The sequence below is a fragment of the Python bivittatus genome, unplaced genomic scaffold (genome assembly GCF_059951505.1).
Source record: "Python bivittatus isolate LINGU-HERP-01145 unplaced genomic scaffold, Pbiv_v1 ctg000050_np1212, whole genome shotgun sequence".
Classification (NCBI taxonomy): Eukaryota; Metazoa; Chordata; class Lepidosauria; order Squamata; family Pythonidae; genus Python; species Python bivittatus.
This window is the reverse complement of record NW_028277033.1, coordinates 4,622,232-4,641,502: the sequence shown is the minus strand read 5'-3', so window position 1 is coordinate 4,641,502 and position 19,271 is coordinate 4,622,232. Positions and strand designations below refer to the sequence as shown.

At 40.7% G+C, this 19,271-nt stretch overlaps 1 pseudogene; it reads left to right on the top strand.

Annotated features, from left to right (window-relative positions):
• The first annotated feature begins 4,389 nt into the window (after window positions 1–4,389).
• LOC148216919 (uncharacterized) lies at window positions 4,390–12,384 on the top strand (annotated as a pseudogene).
• Window positions 12,385–19,271: the final 6,887 nt, after the last annotated feature.

Here is a 19,271-nt window from a genome sequence, read left to right as displayed (position 1 = left end):
TGGAAGGCTGAGGACACAAAGAATCTTTTCTTTGGTCCTCCCATCCTTTCATGGTCAGAGAGCTGAGTCACTGATATTAAATGTATGAAAACATCAGTGATTCAACTGAGAGGATGATTCCAGAACTGGATTTTTCTCTCTCTCCCTCTAGCTGTGTCAGGAATGTGCCTAGACAAGCGAAGATAATCACTTTCAGATGCTCTTTAGGCCCCCTCTTCTCTCTCTTGCAAACCCACCCCGCAGTTAGAGCGGTTGTGGAGAGATGAAGGACCTTTTTACTTTACCTTTTCTTTTATCTTCTCATGCACTTTCAGCAGGGACAAATAATCCCACACCGGAGAGAAATGAGATATCTCCAAAACTGAAGCAACGTGCAATGTTTGAAACCCAGCTGTCTTCTCCTTCTCATGCACACTACTTACCAATTCTTTTTCCACAAAATGGCTAGTCTTACTTTAAAATCCTCCCTTCTGTCAAACCCTTCAACTCATTAAAACATTTAAGAAATGCCTACCCAAAGAGCTGGAAAAGCGGGAAGAGTGCAGAGATGTATTTTAAAAGTGACTCTACCCCTGCATTTAGTCACAGTAGGAATTGGAATATGATTCTATCCCTGTATTCCACAGCTACCCCCTTTAAAAAAAAAAAACAGCTTTCTTGGCTGCTGAAATTTCACAAGTCCGGCGCATGCAAAGTTGCTGGTTCTTTGCCCTAATACTAGGGTGGGTCCTACTAAGCTAGGGTGGGTCCCTTCTGAGAGTCTTTCTCCACCCCCATTTCTCCTCTGGAGTCAGATGTCATTTATCAGACTGTTGTGTAGGCTGTGGCTCTTCCTCCTGTCTCCCAAGGTCATTCTCCCAGCCCATTTCTTTGGCCTTTGAGGTTGGAACAATACACCTCTGAGGGCAATAACACTATTTGCCTGCTGTGACATTTGACGACTAACAGATTCAACATGGCGTAAGCTTTTGTAGCTCTTCTGAGGTCAGCAATTGGGGCATCTGTGGAATCACTTTCAGGAAAGAACTGTGGTGTCGTATGAGCACCGTGAAGTTCCTGTCTTACTTTCTTCCATTGCTCTGTGTAATTTGTGTAGCCAGCTAGTAGAAAAACAGAGAAGAAATGGCTGCAGGGTGTTCACAGAGTAGGGACCCAAAAGTCAAGAGAGCTAGTGCCACCTTAAGCATTTAGCCAGGGTGACCTCAGGCCTGTCATGCTCTCTTAGCCCTAGGAGGAAGCAATGGAGAACCGCTTCCAAAAAACCTCGCCAAGAAAACTGCTGGGACTTGTCCAGTCGCCAGGAGTCAACACTGACTCGGAGGCACCAAAACAAAAACAAAACACCAACCCTCTTGACTTTTTTGACCATCCCCTGCAGATATTCCTGAATGGCTGGAAGGGAAGGGGAGAATCCTTCTATTACATCTTCCATTCATGCCACAAAGCCAGTGTGGCTTTAAATGCAGCCTGAGATCAGTTTCCAACATAGGTAGGAGTGCAACCACCAAGCACTCTTGTGGGCCAGCTAGCCCAAGCTCATTACTCAAGTGGCTGTCATTTGCTTGTCCTGCCATGGCATGAATGTGCAATTGCAAGTCAGCATTTGCTTACAGCTCCTTTTCTTCAGGTTATGCTTCTTCCACGTGTCCTACATAAGCCTGCTCAGAACCAGGCATTCAGGCAGCGGGCACGAGCCGCAGCACAGCCCTTTCTGCCTCTTGGAGATTTCCAATTCCCAGATGAAATACAGGCAGATACAGAACGCCTGTAGCGGCAGTCAACAATATGGCGTCTTTGAATCCCAGCAGTTCTTGTGACTTCTTGAGTGGAACAGAGGGGTGGTTTTCCTTCCCCTTGACATGCTGATTCTCATCACTCCTGAAAATTAATCTGTCTCCACAAAGCAGTCCCCTTTTCACCTCTCCACAAAGCCCAAAGAGTTCCAGGAAAACCAAACAAAAATTTCTGATTAGCTTTTCACTTTGAGTGCAACATGTTGAAAGGTCCTTTCTCAAGCACCAGGGTATGCCATGTCATCAAACAGGACGTTAAAGTACTGAACTATCAGATAAGAAATCTATGCATTTCTCAGAGGAGAGGAGGAGGAGTGTGTATGAGAGAGAAATGATACCTATTTCCATAGTGGTGTTCCCCTCAGTTTGTTGGGGGGCAGGGAGAGTGTGTCCCACTATACATTATTCCTCCAGCTCTGCACTCAGATTTTAAAGTTGCCTGACTCAATTTACCCTTCTGTGCAATGGGGCTTATGTGGCTACAGCAGAAAAATTGTATGTCCAAAAGGTTATACTTCCTTTGCCAACCCTTGTCCTTGGATCTTGACATGGCTTGTCTTCTCTGTGTGTTTTAATTCTGTCTTTTTGGTGCAACAAATACAAGTTGCAGGCTTTTGTACTTCTGGATGCTCTCCACTCCCCCAGCCTTTTTTTCCCCCTGTAAATACCAAATTCTTCAAAGGTCTCTCCCATGTTAAATTATATTGATTTTATTTGTTATATAATTTGATATATTTTTTAAAGCACCTTCTTTAACCAAAGGGTGGCTCCCAACATGGTTCAGCAATTTTATTTGTAAGGCAATCCCTGATGTCCATTTTACATTTTAAAAGGAATCCACAGGAAAAGGGATGGAGCAGGAAGAGAAAAAGAAACAGCGTCATCCACTGATAAGTTTTGTTTCAGGGGCGTCCACCGGGTCTGGTCAACAAAGTCCAGATGGACATGAGAAACAGGTGGAGCTTTGAGGCTATCCTGGCCTCCATCTTGACTTTTTCAACCATATCCTGTGGACACCCTTGCAGTATGTTTCAAAGACTTAACAGCCATGTTTCTCAAAGCTTTAGAGTTGAATTCTGCATTAAAGAGGTGGGATAACTAAACTGAAGATCAGGAATGAGCAACTGTAGGAATAGTGTAGTTACATACTATAATGGTATGTGGGATTGACCTTGGAGACAGGACGAAGAGTCGCAGAGTAGACAATGGTCAGATAAGAGGCAGCCGAGCCCACAGAAGGAATGGAGGTGTGGCAAACATCTCAGAGGTGACCCTCCCTAGTTTCTTGGACTTTAAAGGTGAGGGGGAGAGAGATACTTTCAGACCTGCAAGGTTCTGTTAATGCAATATTACGATAAAGTTAAAGCTAGTATTATTGGGTGTGATTCTTGTCTGGATGACCTCACAAGGCTGTTACTTACCTCTTCTCTCAGTGCAAGATCTACTGCCACAACATTCACTCACTCCATCTGAACTTTATTGCTAAGACATTATTTCTCAGTTTAATTAGATATCTGTATAGGCGTCAAACATATTTGCTTAAGTGCATCTTGATCATTCAAGAGATGTACATAGGGAGATAATGACATTTAATTGGTTTTGCTTACTGTGCCACTCAGTTTGAGCATAGTATCTGTTGTCCTTTACCCCACTGATGACTGATTTCCATGTGCTTTGCATTTGTACAAGGTTGCCTTATTCTGGCTTCTGTAGCTTTTTCCTGACTGTGTGAAGGACATTATCACAGGATCAGATATCTGAGCAATGATTTTGATGGTAGCCCAATGCACATTTAAACATATGTGGCTTGAGACTACTCCCAATTTCCTTCCAGTGTAGCTGTGACATGGTTGAAAGTACAATCTTTTTGTTTTTAGAATTGGTGATGTTGGAAGTTGCAGGGCTTGGGCAAGGATCAGTTTGCCCTTGATGGAAACTTCTGCATCTGAGCTCCTTGGCTGTTCCTCACAGATGCTAAGCCACCATAATATTCCAGTGTCCTCTTTGTCCAGCTTTGTTTTCTTCATATTTTGTTGTTCTGAATCAAACACAGCATCAGACAAGGATGGGGAGCAGGGAAGGTGATTTTGACACTCTTTTATTGGTCAGTTGGAGCTGCCAAAAACTGATGAAAACCGTGAGAGGCATCACAGAATAACACCCACAGTTACTACAACAGTGGATTCCCATTGTGATAGACCATGCACTTCCAAACTGGGACTGCAGAGCCATCTCCGTCCCCACAAATGGACTGCACAATAGCATGTCTTCTTTGAACCTGAAGGTCTACGTATACAGTATATTGGTCAGTTGGAAGGCGCACCATTGGCTCTGGTCAGCTCAGCCTAGCAGTGAGACGCTTGAAAGCCCTTGTGAAATTTGAGGAAAAATAATAGTGGTTGTGTGGGAAAGACCTTCCTTACAATGTTTCATTGAAATCAGTGGGACGCGTGAATCAGAGACAGAGACTCTCTTTCCTTTCCTCCTATTTCCCTTTCCTCCTAATTTTTTAGCAAATGTCCTTCTGAACAATCAATCAGAGTCACTGTGAGATTTGTGGGGGCCCTGATTCCTCATGGGATTCATAAATCTCGCCATGGGTAAGAACTTTCAGTCATCTTGCTTACCATAGCAGCAGAGGGAAAACCAGAAGCACATGGTGTGTAATTTATGCTAGGACTCTAAGCTCTATGGCAATCTTTGGGGATGCTCAAATCTTGCTTTTACTTGATGCTGCATTTGACCAGTCAAGCTGTAAGACATCTGCAGAAGGTCACCTCTGTGTCCAATCCTATCTTGGAACTCCAGGTCTCTGAAGAACAAATAGTACTCATCTGAATGGGGGTGGAGTGGGAAGGAGCTGAAAACAGCTTGCTGGAGATGAATTTAGTAACAGGATTCAGAGCACAGCAGGTACCAGCGCATTATGAAACCAACAAACCACCAAGCTAATACTTTTGCCCTTCCTCATCATATCTTCCAGCTTGAATAAACTTAACCCAGCATGGTCATTGCGTAACAGCCTCCATCTCCTCTGATTTCCTTCGACCCTAAATAAATAAAGCAAGCCTTGTTTATTCATGAGAAGGAAGATTTACGGGGCTCACAAAGTAAAGAGTTCTGACAAAGAATGAGTTCATCCTTTCCTTTTGGTCTAACAAAGAATCTGAATAAAGAATGGTGAAAAAGGTCTCTTTTTTAAGCGAGTGGTGTTTATTGGCTGATTCAGAGCAATAGAGTTTATTCAGAAGCCAGCCCAACTGAGATAAATGGGACTTCCTCCCAGCAGGCAAGGCTGTCCGGAGCAAAAAAGTCAAAATGGCAGCCACCACTGCAGAGTTGTGAGTTACTCTCTGACTTTTTGAACCCTCCCCTGCAGTTGTTTCTATTAGCAGATCTAGGAATGCTCATTTAACAGACCTATTCTATGTGATATAATATGAAATTCATTCTGTTAACTCCTTTTCCACCCAAGCATTAGGTCAGGATGTGTGGCAAGGGGTGCAGAAGGGGCTGTGATGACTCTAGTGCTCTGCCAGGTCTGGCCACAAAACAAATATGGCAGGGCAGTCTGAAATATGACACCAATAATGTCATTCTCTCTGATGGAGAATTATGTCATTGTGTACTGGCTAACAGTCACTGTGCTGTGGTTCCAGGGAGGAAAATGAAGGGTTGCAACTGTTCCAAAGTAAATGCGTATAGGGTTTCCATCTTAACATATGGATTTCATTTTAATTTAATACTGCCTGCTGCGTCCCACCCCAAACTATAAGTGTGTGTTTAAACTTTTCCAATTGCCCATCTTCCTTATTGCTCTTTCTCCTTGGTCACCGATGGAGAAAAGTCATTTCTGCTCCACCTCTGGGAAGAAATTTCCTGCCACTTGGGACACACCCTCTAGCCCTGCCCATCTCTTGCGCACCCCATGCCTAGTTGAAGTGAGAGAAGGAGAAGTATTCCAGTACATCAGGCAGACTGAAGGCTCCACTCTGTTCCAATATCTGGTATGGCCACCCATTTAAATGAATGCCAGGTCTGATCTTCCAGATCTGAAAGGCAATTCTCAATACCCTTCTCTTTGGAATATAATTTCTTAGAAATTAACAAAACCTTATAAGAAGCTTCCAGAGGATCTTAAAACAGCTGGGAATATTGTTTCTCCACTCAACCATAAGCAGAGCCAGAACTGCCTTGGACAAGTCCCTGCAGTTTTCTTGGCAAGATATTTCATAAGTGGTTTGCCCTTGCCTCCTTCCTAGGGTTGAGAGAGAAGGACTGGCCCAAGGTCACCCAGCTGGCTTTGTGCCTAAGGTGGGACTAGAACTCCCAGTCTCCCATTTTCTAGCCTGGTGCCTTAGCCATTGCAGCAAACTGCTTCTCAACTATCAATAATACTAAACCATAAGAACAGAACAGAACAGAACAGAACAGGACAGGACAGGACAGAACAGAACAGAATGTTCTTGCTCATTTATATTGCAGCCACAAGTCACTCTGTTTCCACTGGAATGCAATGAAAACCTTTCTCATAAACTCTTTAAAGTGGTGATCTGCTGGCTTTAATATTGTCACTTATGAAACCTGGGTCTGAGTGTTATTACAATTGTTGTTGTTAAACTTTGGAGATCTCTTGAAGCCTCTAGTGACATTTGGCTGCATCAAAATACTTTTACTGCATTTAAATGCTTCCCCCCCTCTTTTGGGGGGGGGCAACCATTTTTTTTTTTTTTTTTTTTTTTTTTTGGGAACTGCCCTGCATTTGGGCTCTGAACCCTTTCTTATTAAGTGCCAATGAAACCTCCAAAGACTAGAGCAAAATTTCCACATCACTGCAGGAAAAAGAGCAAGCTAGAGCCGTGTGTACCAAAGGGATCCCTTGAAGAACTGCACGTTAAGGTTGCTGCATTTATGAATAAAGTAGAGCATTATCATTTTTAATAGGAATTAAAACAGCTAGAGGGAGAAAGAGGGCAGCACTGCGATCAGTGCAAAGGAAAACACTCTAACCATTTTAATTAACTGTATTTTAATAGCTTTGGTTATAATTGAATAATTTAAATACCAAGGGGAAACACTTAAATCTCCTAAAAGCTTTCTTTTTATTTACATTTTAAATACCGGTCTTGGAGAAAGAATGATAGAAGAAGGGCTGGGGAGGAGACAGAGGGGAGGAGAGAGACAGAGAAGGCTCCTTTTTTTTTTTTCCTGCAGCTGCCAGACTAAAACTGGAAGTATTTATGGGATTTTAGTCACTGCTTTGCAGAGCTCCAGACCGAGCCCTAATGAATTCCCTCCCCTCTCCTCCTCCCATGCAGAAAATATTACACAATCTCGTGGTGCTATTACCCTTGACTTCTCGTCATAAAAAGTGAAAGAAGAGGGAAAACAGGGACAGTAAAGATCACCCATAATCCGGTTCTCACTTCAGCACTAAAATAAATAAATAAATAAATAATAATTAAAAATTAAGAAATTAAGAAAAGGGTGGTGTGGAGAGAGAGAATCACCGCAAAAAACGGCTGTGGGGTATGGCTGAGGATGTTGCGGACCTTCTGAAATTACTGAGCTCCTTCTATTTATTCATTTCATTTCTTTATATGTCACACTTATATAGCCGCCCATCTTACACAAAGCGACTCCGGGCTCTCTTACTCCATTCATAGGTATCATATTTCAGCCAGGGCCATGTGGGTTTCCTGAGAGTGGTGATTCATTCGTGAAGACGGTGATGTGGAGGTCAAGCCACAGGCAACACTCAACTGCTTGGCTGTCACCAAATACCCCTCAAGTCTCTTAATCCCAAAATGGCCAGATGCAAATGGGAGCAGGCAGCCTGAATTTCTTTCTTAGGTTCACTAATGACTGGGGCAGAAGCTGGTTCTCCTTTGCTGGCCACCTTATTTAATCTTAAACAGTTTCCAAAATCCTTAATTCTCCCCTCTGCTTCAGCCTGGTGACTTCCAGATGCCTCGGGATAGCAGGTCCCAGAATTCCAAGCTGCAGACCCATCACGCTTCAAGGTTGTCAGATGACTCCTTTGGTCAATCTTTTCTCCATCACTCTTGGTCAGAAGCTATTGCTAATCCTTACACTTTCTTTTTAATTTAATTTAAAGAAATTTAATTTGTTTCTATTGTCTTTATTGCTTATTCACTTTGCATGTCTGGATGGACTTTGCCTCCTGTTCTTCCCCATCAATCACTCCCTTTCCCAGCTATAAATAACAACAAATGAAAACACAAAATGCCCTCCTATAAAACTGATTGAAATTGATAAAATTCCTTTGCAATAAATCGTGCAATATATTATTTGCAATCACATATACAGCTGTGTATGTATAATATGCACACATGCACTAAAAAAGCTATGCCTATTTAACTAATCTTGAGCATGTAGAGCAATCTATTTCTGTGCAATAAGTGACAGTGGGAATTAAGCAATAGTAGCCATAAACTGGCTTCATTTCCAGTGACCCAGCTGTTGGATGTGGGTGGCTTTCATTAGATGGTGCTTTTTAACAAATGAAAAGCTGAAAGCCTGACAAACTAAATGCTTCAGTTCATTATCCATCATTTACTCTCAGTCCATTGAAACTCCAGTCATCTAAGGTGGGCCTCCAAGCTGATTCTGACATCTGATAGAGAATGATACCAGGACAAAATGCAGAAGCATCCATGAGCCTGCTAGACCTACAACTGTTACCAATTCTTTTTTTTTATATATAAAAATGGAACCAGAAAGAACACAAGAAGCCCCTTTACATTGAAGCAAGCTGTTTACTCATTTATTTGTCATCATTCTATTAGTTCCCCATTTTATTCATCACACCAACCAGCACCAACTCCATAGGGTTTTCAAGCAGGTATCTTTCTCAGCGATACTGGTCACTCTGATTAGGACCCCTGATCACAAAGGTCACTGTGATTTGAAGAAATTCTTCCACTTGCCTGGACAACATAGCATTTTATGGAAACGTGGAAGATTGTTGGTATGCTTTTTGTGTGACTGCTATGACATTAACATTTGCAGTGGGCTAGGGTTTTGGAGGGATAAAGCAGAACAGGAATGTCACAGAAGGCTTTGACTTATAACAGTCTGAGATACATCTGTCCATCTGCTCTGCCTCAGGTACATGATAATCTCTTCAAGGCTACCCCTAATGGGGCATTCAGTTTTCTTCTAGGGACACAAGGAATTGCATGTGGGAAATTCTCCTCATTTATTGTTGTAACGCATTGAGATGAGATGATTTTGAGTGATTTGGGGGCCAATCATGTTAAGTAGATATTTGAGCCTGTTTTTTTTTCAGAATGAATTCACACCTTAGCCATGATACCATACTATTTTACACCATTATAATAAAAGCTAGGTGATCTTTTCAAAGAAGCAATAAAAATATGAAGTAATGGAGAATCATAACTGTCCATGCTCCACATTCTGGACCAGCTGCAGCCCATCTAGAGTGGATTCATGAAGTAAACAAGACATGAGTGATTGTCTGAAAGACCTCCCAGTCCAGAAAAATACACAACCAGCACACAAGATGAATATGTACAAAGGTTTTCCTAGCCACAGCTTCCCCCTGCTCCTTGGGTAGGACCTCCAAATCGGGCACCAGTCCTGAATAAGGAAGTACAGTCCCATTCAAGAGTAAAGATGGAAAGTTTGTGGTTCTGTGTGGTCCAAATATAATAACTCTTGGTAGGGTTGAGCCTGAGTGTGTTCCTCCAATCTAGACTCCACAGCATCTAGATAATGGGATAAGACCTTGACAGAATTGCATGGACAGCCAAGGGTCAAGATATATTGATGATATCTGACCCCAGTCAATGGATACATCACCCAGTAGAGTCATTTTAAACAGGAGGGGCAAGATTGATGCTGAAGCTCATTTTCTTTCTCTCTCTGTTCACCCCACCTTGCTAATACTGACCACAGAGAAATGAGGAGAACCATTGCAATGCAGTGCCCCTCACTCCTAATTGGTGTAGGCAGTCCAGAAGGATACCATGGTTGATGTTATCAAAAGCCACTGAAATATATAGGTTGAAAGGATAAGAATGAGGCACCAGTAATTTCTGTTGACCAACCATTGAGGGTTGGCTCCCAAAAAGGGATTGAAAGGACAGGAGCAAAGAAGGAGCCAAGTTATACTCTTTCCAACTTCCACTTCTCCACTTCTTCCAAACTCCAGGTCAACCTAGGGAGACTCTGGCATAATATCAGCCAAAGGTGGGGTGGAACTAAGTAATGGTTTCACAGAAAGGAGGCTAAGGCCAAGTCAGTGGAGGTTTGGCCATTTTGATTGTTTGGAACTGGAGTGGATATGGGGGTACAACCTTCACTCTTGAAATGGTGAATTGTTAAAAGCCTTTAATCAGAGCTTTTCTCCAGTCATCTGTGTACAAGAAAACCTGCCTTTTTTAGTCTGTGCACTAATTTACTTGGAAACCAAAAGCATTTCTGGCCACTTTTATTGTATAGAATTTACAACAGAAGATGCATATACCACATCAGGCCTATTAGTATACAGAACTGAGATAAGTTGACATTCTTTTTGACGTAAGCTATCAGGCATGAAAAGATATTTACAGCATGGCTCTCTTTCTTCATTAGAATTGGGGAAAATGGGAATTTGATATAAAATATATGACAGATGTCAAAGAAATTGATATGTTAGAAGAGTTTTGTTTTGTTTTTTTTCCCCTGCTTGCAGCAATTGGAAAAAAAGTTGAATAAAGAGTTACGCTGACTTCTCTCAATCAAGCCTGGGAACTACATAGAAACAAAAAGTCCTGTTCAAATTATTCCTTCATACTGTTGACTAGAAGGGAGTAAATCTACTTAGAGTAAATTTCCAGAAATGTTTTGGTAGCTCTCTTCTGCTTTTTTTTCCCCCCCATTATTTGCCAGTGTCACCGCTTAGCCAAAGCTTCAGTATATCAGCTACCAACCCAACCACCCTAGCATTGATTTATTTACATTTTTAGACTGCTCAGTTGCCACAGCTCTCTGATCAAATAATTTAGAAACAAAATACAAGTTAACCACAATGCAAGACACAGCCAGTAAGATGAAACGGAGGGTCAGCTTGTGCACTGAACTCATCCATAGTGTGATTTGTTTCCTTTTAGCTCAAGAAGCTGGCAAGCACAATCTTTATGGTTGCATTCAGATTATGCCCTGTTTCATACACCAAGGTTAAACAAACCGTGGCTTGGCTCAGTGGGTGATTCCAACCCAAGTTAAGCAGTAAAAGCCATTTCAAAAAGTGGTTCTTAATGCATGGGACAATAAAAGGTTTTTCGCTGGTGCTGAAGACTGTATGAGCTCTAACTCAGTGGGATGGTCCATGAATTAGAAAAGAAGATGCAAGATGACAGAGCAGCCAAGGGAAAGCTGTATAAAAACAGTAGCAACCAGATGGAAACAAATGGTCCTAAAAGGATGAAAATAAAAGCTGGATATCTGAACAATCCAAATGCTTCTTTAAAACACACAGAGACACACAGACACACAGACACACACACATACACTCTATCAAGATGTATAGGGTTTTTTTTCCTGCCAAATCAACTATTAAATCAATAGTGACACTATCCCAACATTGCATGTTTTCTATGCATATGCTATTTCTTTTTCCGGAATCAGTGATTTGAGTTTAATTTTTAAACTTAATCTTCCTGAATTTACACACTTTTGCTCATGACCTTCAAGAGCCTAATGAAGAGATGATAATGATAAGAGTCCCCCATTGGGAGGAGATGGGTGGGGAGAGATTTAATAAGTAAGTAAATAAATAAATAAATAAAATAATGGTCATCGTCATCATCATCATCACCATCATCATGAAAGATTGAGCGGAAAATGGATAAAAATAAAACCTGGCAATGGCTTACAACTGGAACATTAAAACAAAACTAAACTAAACTAAACTGAAGGCTTGATTTTGACTGCTCAGGAGCAAGCTGTTCAAAACAAATTCAGTCAAGGTCAGAATCTGACCTTCAAATTGAAAAATCATCAAAAGATTCAAAGTGTAGATTGTGCAAAGAAGCAGAAAAAACAGTAGTTCATATACTCAGCTCATGCAAGAAGATAGCACAAACTGACTATAAAGAACAACATAACACAGTCGCCAAAATTATTCACTGGAAATCTGTAAAAATTATAATGTGCCAGTAATGAAAAATTGGTGGGAACATATAGCTGAAAAAGTAGTGAGCAGGTTAAAATATTGTGGGATTTCTGAATACAAACGGATAAAATCTTGTTGCATAACACACCAGATGTAACTGTGGTTGAAAAGAAGAAAGTGTGGATAATTGGTGTGGCAATACCAGGGAATAGTACAACAGAAGACAAAGAATTGGAGAAGATCACAAAGTATCAAGAACTGAAAGCTGAAGTTGAAAGATTATGGCATAAACCAGCAGTGGTGATCCCAGTGGTTATCTGTGTGCACCCACTGGGTGCTACACCAAAAAGCTGTGGACGACACTTAGAAAATCGGCGCATTGACAACATTTCCATTTGTCAATTACAAAAGGCCACACTGCTTGGATCCACACATATACGTACATTATGACATCCAACGTTCTTGGGACGAACTGGATGCGAATGAAGGCCATCACCAGCTAAAGAACTGGCAGCTGTGATTTCATGTTGATGTGCATATCATCATCATCATCATCATCATCATCATCTTCATCTTCATCTTCATCTTCATCACCACCACCTCTAGTCAGGTGATGGCAAACACACATAGAACTGTGTTTGAGACTCTAATGTATTTTTATACATTTCAGAATATCTGGAGTCTTCCTTTTCTTTTCCAGCTTCATAAAGCCAGGTGAAAATGTTTGAGAAAATTTTTCATGACACCACAAAGCAGGGCTTTAAGAGAATGCACCAAACTCCATTAAATAATTTAAGGTGACAGGAAAATATTATTAGGAGGCATATGCAACCCCCATGAGACATCAGAAGAAAGACACAGGTTTTATTTTAGACTTTCAGGACAGGATTAGTTTACATGCGCTCTGGTGCACAGATGAGTTTCCAGCTGCCTCAGAAAGAAGCAACAATTTCTGTTGTTCAGAGCATGGGCCTGGAAGGAGGGAAGCCTTAATTTCTTAGCAGCAAATAACAAATTGGACCTTCAACAATTTGCAGTGTTTCCTTGTCTCCTACCAGCTAAACAGTCATGTGCTTCTTGAAGATATTAGGATAAGAAACTCAAGTAGGTCAAGTCAGTCCTCACAGCTGAGGCTCAACTCAAAGAGGAGTTTACTTTTCTCCAGTTTGCTTTTTCTTTTTTCTTTTCTTTTTTCTTTTACATTCAAGAGTCCAAAGTCTGGATTCCATAGAGTTCAATCCTCTTTGAGGAATCTTATTCTACCTATCTACCTATCTACCTATCTACCTATCTACCTATCTACCTATCTATCTATCTATCTATCTATCTATCTATCTATCTATCTATCTATCTATCTATCATCTATCTATTTTTTACATCTATATGCCCTTGAATAGTTTCAGAAACTAAGCAAGGTTACATCTGGGATTTTTTTTTTTAAATTACCTGAAAGTAGACAATGGCAAACCACATCCATCTTGTTGTCAAGGATGTGCCCTTATAATCAAAGTTGAGCTCAGCTTAATGGAGACATTGGTTTCTCACAGCAGGTGGCTTCATCTAGTTCAGTTTGGCTGATTTGAAAAATCTAGGCAGGTTCTGACCTGGTTAGTATTTGGAAGGAAGATCACTACTATAGGCCAGTATTGTAGGCATGACTGGGAAGCTGAAAAAATATCCCAGAAGGAAATGGCAAACCACTTCCATGCTGTTGACAAGAAAGTTGTTTGGATTGTCCATGTAGTCATCAAGAGTTGAGAAAAGTATCTTTATCTTTCTATGCCAGGGTGAGCAGAGTATGCATGATTCAAGCAAACGTGCTGATGCTTTCCTTTTGTTTCTCACTGACTCTATTTCAAAATAAATCCTACTGGTCCAAACCTCATTCATGGGAATGATTGAAAATTGGAATTGTAACTTGCCGAACGACTCCAACCATTAAAATGGCACCCGGACAGATTTTCCAATTGACAGACACATCAGAGAAGAATGCATATGATAACTGCACCTGCCTTTTGCTTTGGCAGGAACATTGGTGTGCTTGGGGTTCTAAATTTAATTGTTTTAAAACATGAACTGGTAGGGCTGAAAGCCTTAATCAGTTTAATAGCAAGGCCATGCTTAATTGGGAAGGGCCAATTTAATTAGCACATCATGGCCATAATCCAACTAAAGCTAGCTGTGACACAATCCCAGTGGTACTTGTTATGCCTTGACTATATCTACAGATGCAGCAAAATTAAGGAACAGAATCCTAAGGTGGTCACGTGAGCTGTACATCTTCTAATTGCAGATTTTGGATGCTATTTTGAAGTCCTGCTCGGTGAAAAATATTCTGAAAATTACAGACAACACCATAGATGCAGTTCAGAAGTCCTAGCAAAGGCAGCATTTTGCTGTACTACCTTTCTCCTTGCGAGAAGTAAAAAATGAGTCCAAACTGGCCAGTTCCATTCTATCATCTAGTCCAGTGTTTCTCAACCTTGGTGGCTTTAAGATGGGTGGACTTCAACTCCCAGAATTCCCCAGCCAGCTTGCTTCAACTTCTGGGAGTTGAAGTCCACCCATCTTAAAGCCACCAAGGTTGAGAAACACTGATCTAGTCCATTGTGTGTGATAGTCTTCCCACCCACTTCCTGCTAAAACTTGTTGAAACTGGAAATAGTGTTTCTGTAATCAAAGAGGATTGCCAATTATCAGCATAGATACCTTTGCTTCTGGTGTTCCTGCCAGATATAGATAGACAGATAGATAGATAGATAGATAGATAGATAGATAGATAGATAGATAGATAATTTCTTTCTAATAAATTGTTATCTCATTTTGGGCAATCAGAAGTAGTAGGAAATGTCATGATTTTATTTTATTGCCATATAACCCTACGGTTCTCTAACTTCTCTTCCATCTTTCTACCACTTGCACAGTACTATGGCTAACATGTTCCCTTATGAGAAAATTCATGTTGAGAAATCCAGACTTTTTTCCAGCCTAATAAAAATTACCTTAAGAATATGCTATGGCCAGTTAGTTGGTATTATTTAGTAGATCTAGATATGCAGTTTGGACTGGATAAGAATTGGAGTGAAAGATTAGAAGGATATTGAAAAGATGGATGCTAGACTAGAGAGTTGAAAGCAACATCCCCAAAGAAAGTAACAACAAGCCACTTTGGTATTGTTGTATAATGCAAGTCACCAGGAGTCAAGCTCAAAGTGTAAGATACTTTACTGTTCCTTTAGTATCTGTTATATGTAGTATAGGAGTTTAGTTGTTCTACTGGTCTGACAACACACATACACATTCTAACAGTGGATCTGAATATTATGTAACTTGATAAAAATAGGAAACATAGATTATCATATTGCAGAGACTAAAGTGCATCTCTCCACGCATGGAATATCTACTGCATACCCAGTTTATGGACATCATCTTGGAGGAAGGTATCTTAAGATTCGTGTATTTTTACCTTGTATGTAGTAAAGAAGATACTTGTACATCTCAATGATACCATGATTCAGGATCACCATGTCACTGGACGTAATGGTCTGTGAGAACATCCTTGAGAGACAGGAGGAGGAGAAGCAGCAGCAGAAGACTAGGCAATGGTCAGATAAGAGACAGCTTAGCCCTCAGAAACAAAGGGGCCATGCCAAACATCTCAGAAAGGACCCTTCCTAGTTTCTTGGACTGTAAAGGCAAGGGGAGGTAGGTATTCTCAGACTTGCAAGATTCTCTTAATGTAACCTTACAGTAAATGTAGCATTAATACTCATGGTTGGTGCTTCTTGCCTGGACTACCTCTAAGGGCTGATGCTGGAAGATAAGCACTCCTTACACTCAGCTTGAAGACTATCGAATGAGATACTTGAGAAGATGGCAAATTGAGTAGCACTGATAGTTATGATGTGGCTGGGTTAAAGCTGGAAGGAAGTCCAGTTGCTGATTTGCCCAGAGACAAAAGCAAAGTCTGCTGGAAAGATATGTGTATTATTGGCACATGGAATGTCAGAACTATGAACCAAGGCAAACCTGACATTGCCAGAGCTGAAATGCAAAGAATGAACATTGACATTTGGGGAATCAGCTAACTGAAAAGGATTGGAATGGATCACTTCACATAAAAGGAGAATCAGATCTTCTGCAGACCAGAAAATCATAGAAGAAAATGGAAAAGCTATAATTATTAACAAATGGATGTCAGTGCTCGAATGCAACCCTCAAAATTGAGAATGATCTTCAAGCCCATGCATTTTATGTATTCTTCCTTTCTATTTTCTGGTTTTCTAAGTGAAGCCAACAGTACTTTAACAGGCTAAGCAATTTGACATCTAATTCAAGGTTAAAATTGATGGGAGCTGGGGGTCACAATAATGTCACCTGAAAGAAACATTTTACTTCAGCCTGAGCCCTCCATATCAGTAGTGCTGGGGGGAACCCTGTATCAATTTGGCTAGGAATCTCTTTCTCTCTGTTCCTTCCCTTTGTTGAAAGACAAATCATAGGCTGGGACCACAGAATCAGATTGGGTCCTTGTAGCTCCTTTGTGGTGGGGGGTGTCTGGACCCTTCATTCACAATCTTACTGTTCTGTCCCCTCAAATCCTGGAAGGAACTACCTTTTTAATGTTATCACCAGCCACCATTCTCCAGAGAAATCCCTTCCAGGCCTGGTTTATTCATAAGGAGGCAAATGGTAAATAGTTTGATAAGATGGAAAAGCCATGTGCCGAAGGCTGGCCCTTTTTTTCAAAATGAATGTCACTCTATATGGATATTGAGATTAAAAAAAAAAATAGAGGGAAGTTGCAAGGCACAAAAGAAAAACCAATAAAAGAGAGGAAACAATCAGTGACTTTTGAAGAGGATGATCTAGGCTGATGCTCCCTTGGCCAGAATCTCCTCGTACACATATACAAAGCAACGTCCCACAGCTCTAATCGCAGTCAATAAGAAAAGATTAAACCTATACTACCATCTAGGTCTGCTAGTCCCCAGTTGCTGTAGAATTCCTGACCCCAAATCTAGATTTCTGTGGGATGGAGTTTCTTTTTTCTTAACCTAAATTTTAGTTAGCCCCAGGGGAAGAGCTTGGAGGAAAACACAGAAAAAAGGCAAAAGCAAAATGGAGACCTTCTTCTTTTTAAAAGCCCACTTGAGAGGGGAACCTTGCTGCTCCTTATTGGTCCTCCAGAGTTAGTTTTTATGGACTTTGTCTCTGCCCATTAATCTGAATTGACAGGTTCAGGTTTTCTTTTGAGTCTTTCATGGTCTAAACCGCGTGGAATGGAATTTCCTGCTATTCACCCACAACCTAAACAGGCAGATTTAGATATCCAACTCCAAGTTCAAAATTTTACACCTTGGAAGTCTTGTGTCCAGTGAGAGCCTTCTGGTTTTGATCCAGGAACAATGGGAATTCCAGCAAGAAAATTGTAACGTATAGAGTTTTAAATTTCACACACAATGCAACAAGGCAAGGCAAATTATTATTATTATTATTATTATTATTATTATTATTATTATTATTATTATTATTATTATTATTTTGCATGTTTTCTTATGAAATATTCAGTTGAAGCTGGCTAAATTTTAAACCCACCAGGTTTTCCTCTTATCCTTCTTGTTTTGGCTGCAAGAGAAGGTTAGCCTCCTTTCCCTGTTGGAGTAGCTTTTATCCTTGTGCATAATCACATGAAAGGAAAATGGGACGGGAATTCCCTTTTGCTTATCATTCTTGCCAGGAAGCCCAGCCAAGTGCCTCTGCCCTAATGCCACCAACTGTGCTCGGCTAAGGAAGAAAGTCAGCTTCTTTGCAGCTTCTGCTTAGCCATTTGCATGGTGATCGACAAAAGGAAAGGGAGGTCCACAAAGGGTGGCTCAACAAACCGCATTAAGAAGCTGCTCTCAACAATGGCCCATCTTAAACCTCCGCTGTAGATTGTGGTATATTTCACCAGTGGAGGTCAGAAGAGGAATTGGATTTATATCTTTGTGTTTCCTGAGCCTTGGCTGGCTAATAACAGAGGAGGCTGGGTCTGGAATGGCATTAAAGGCTGGGAGTATTTGATGTTAATCAATGGCTGCCTGTCACAGTGGGAGTTTGCCCATCTCTGCCTTAACAGAGTTAAATTGTTAGATCCAGCTGGGCTAGACTGAATTGAAACAAGCAATCGATACTCTCTCCCCGGAATCAATATATAAAAATAACTCAGTGATGCAAGCAACCTGAGGAAAGTGTCAGGAGGACAATGCTGAGGGAAAAAAAAAATGCTTTTAATGCATCTGACCAGTAATTTTGTGCATGCTGTTGAAGATCAGATAGATAGATAGATAGATAGATAGATAGATAGATAGATAGATAGATAGATAGATAGATAGATAGATAGAGTCCCAAAATAATTGTCCATGCGAATTCACAGGGCACATGCTTTTCATTTGCTTTTTCATGGCTGTTAGCTATCAGTGGTTTGTATTAATCTCTGTTAGCTCTCCATGGAAAACCTGATCATATATAACATTATGACAACACCAATTGCCACAGAATTGTAGTACCTTTAACAGGCCTGGGTTGTTTCTAGATGGAAGAAAAATGGAAGAAAAAGAATCAAGAAGAAACTAGGATTGGGTTGGAAATTGAGGACCTCAGTTAATGTAAGAATTTAAGAACTGCCTTGCTTGATTAGATTAAAATCCATCCAACTTTTTAAAAATTTTATTTCTGAAAGTGAGCCCAAAAGTTCTACAAGCCCAGAAGCCGAGGAATCTCCTGTGATTAGTCCTAACATTCAGTGTGCATTATACAGCAACTGTATTTGCAGTACTTGGGCTACAAAAATCTGGATGACCACTAGTTGGCAACAAAGAGATCATTCTATTTCTGTCAGTTCTCTTTCCTATCAGAGCATCTGGTAGAAGCTACAATGCTGTCACTGTAATATTACAATGATGTACATGATGTAATGTGCAATAATGTCATGATGTGCATGACGTCACTTGCCCCTAGTGAGGTTGGCCATGAACTTAGCTAACATGTGTAGCTAGATTTATTGCTCATTAAATTAGCAAGCTGTCAAAACTACTGACTAACTTGTAGCAATAGATTCTATCCATTGATCATCCATGTGACTTTCTAGACACCATGTGATGTTATCTGATATGATACTGGTTGGCAAGATTTACTTGCAATTTAATTCCACTGCATAGTTGTGAATTCCTGTATTTTAGTTCTTGGTAGCTATAAAGCTGGAAAGGGTCATTTACAATGAATGAGGCAAAAAGTGTGTGTGTGTGTGTGTGTGTGTGTGTGTGTTCATGTACACGTCTGTTTCTTACTTAAAT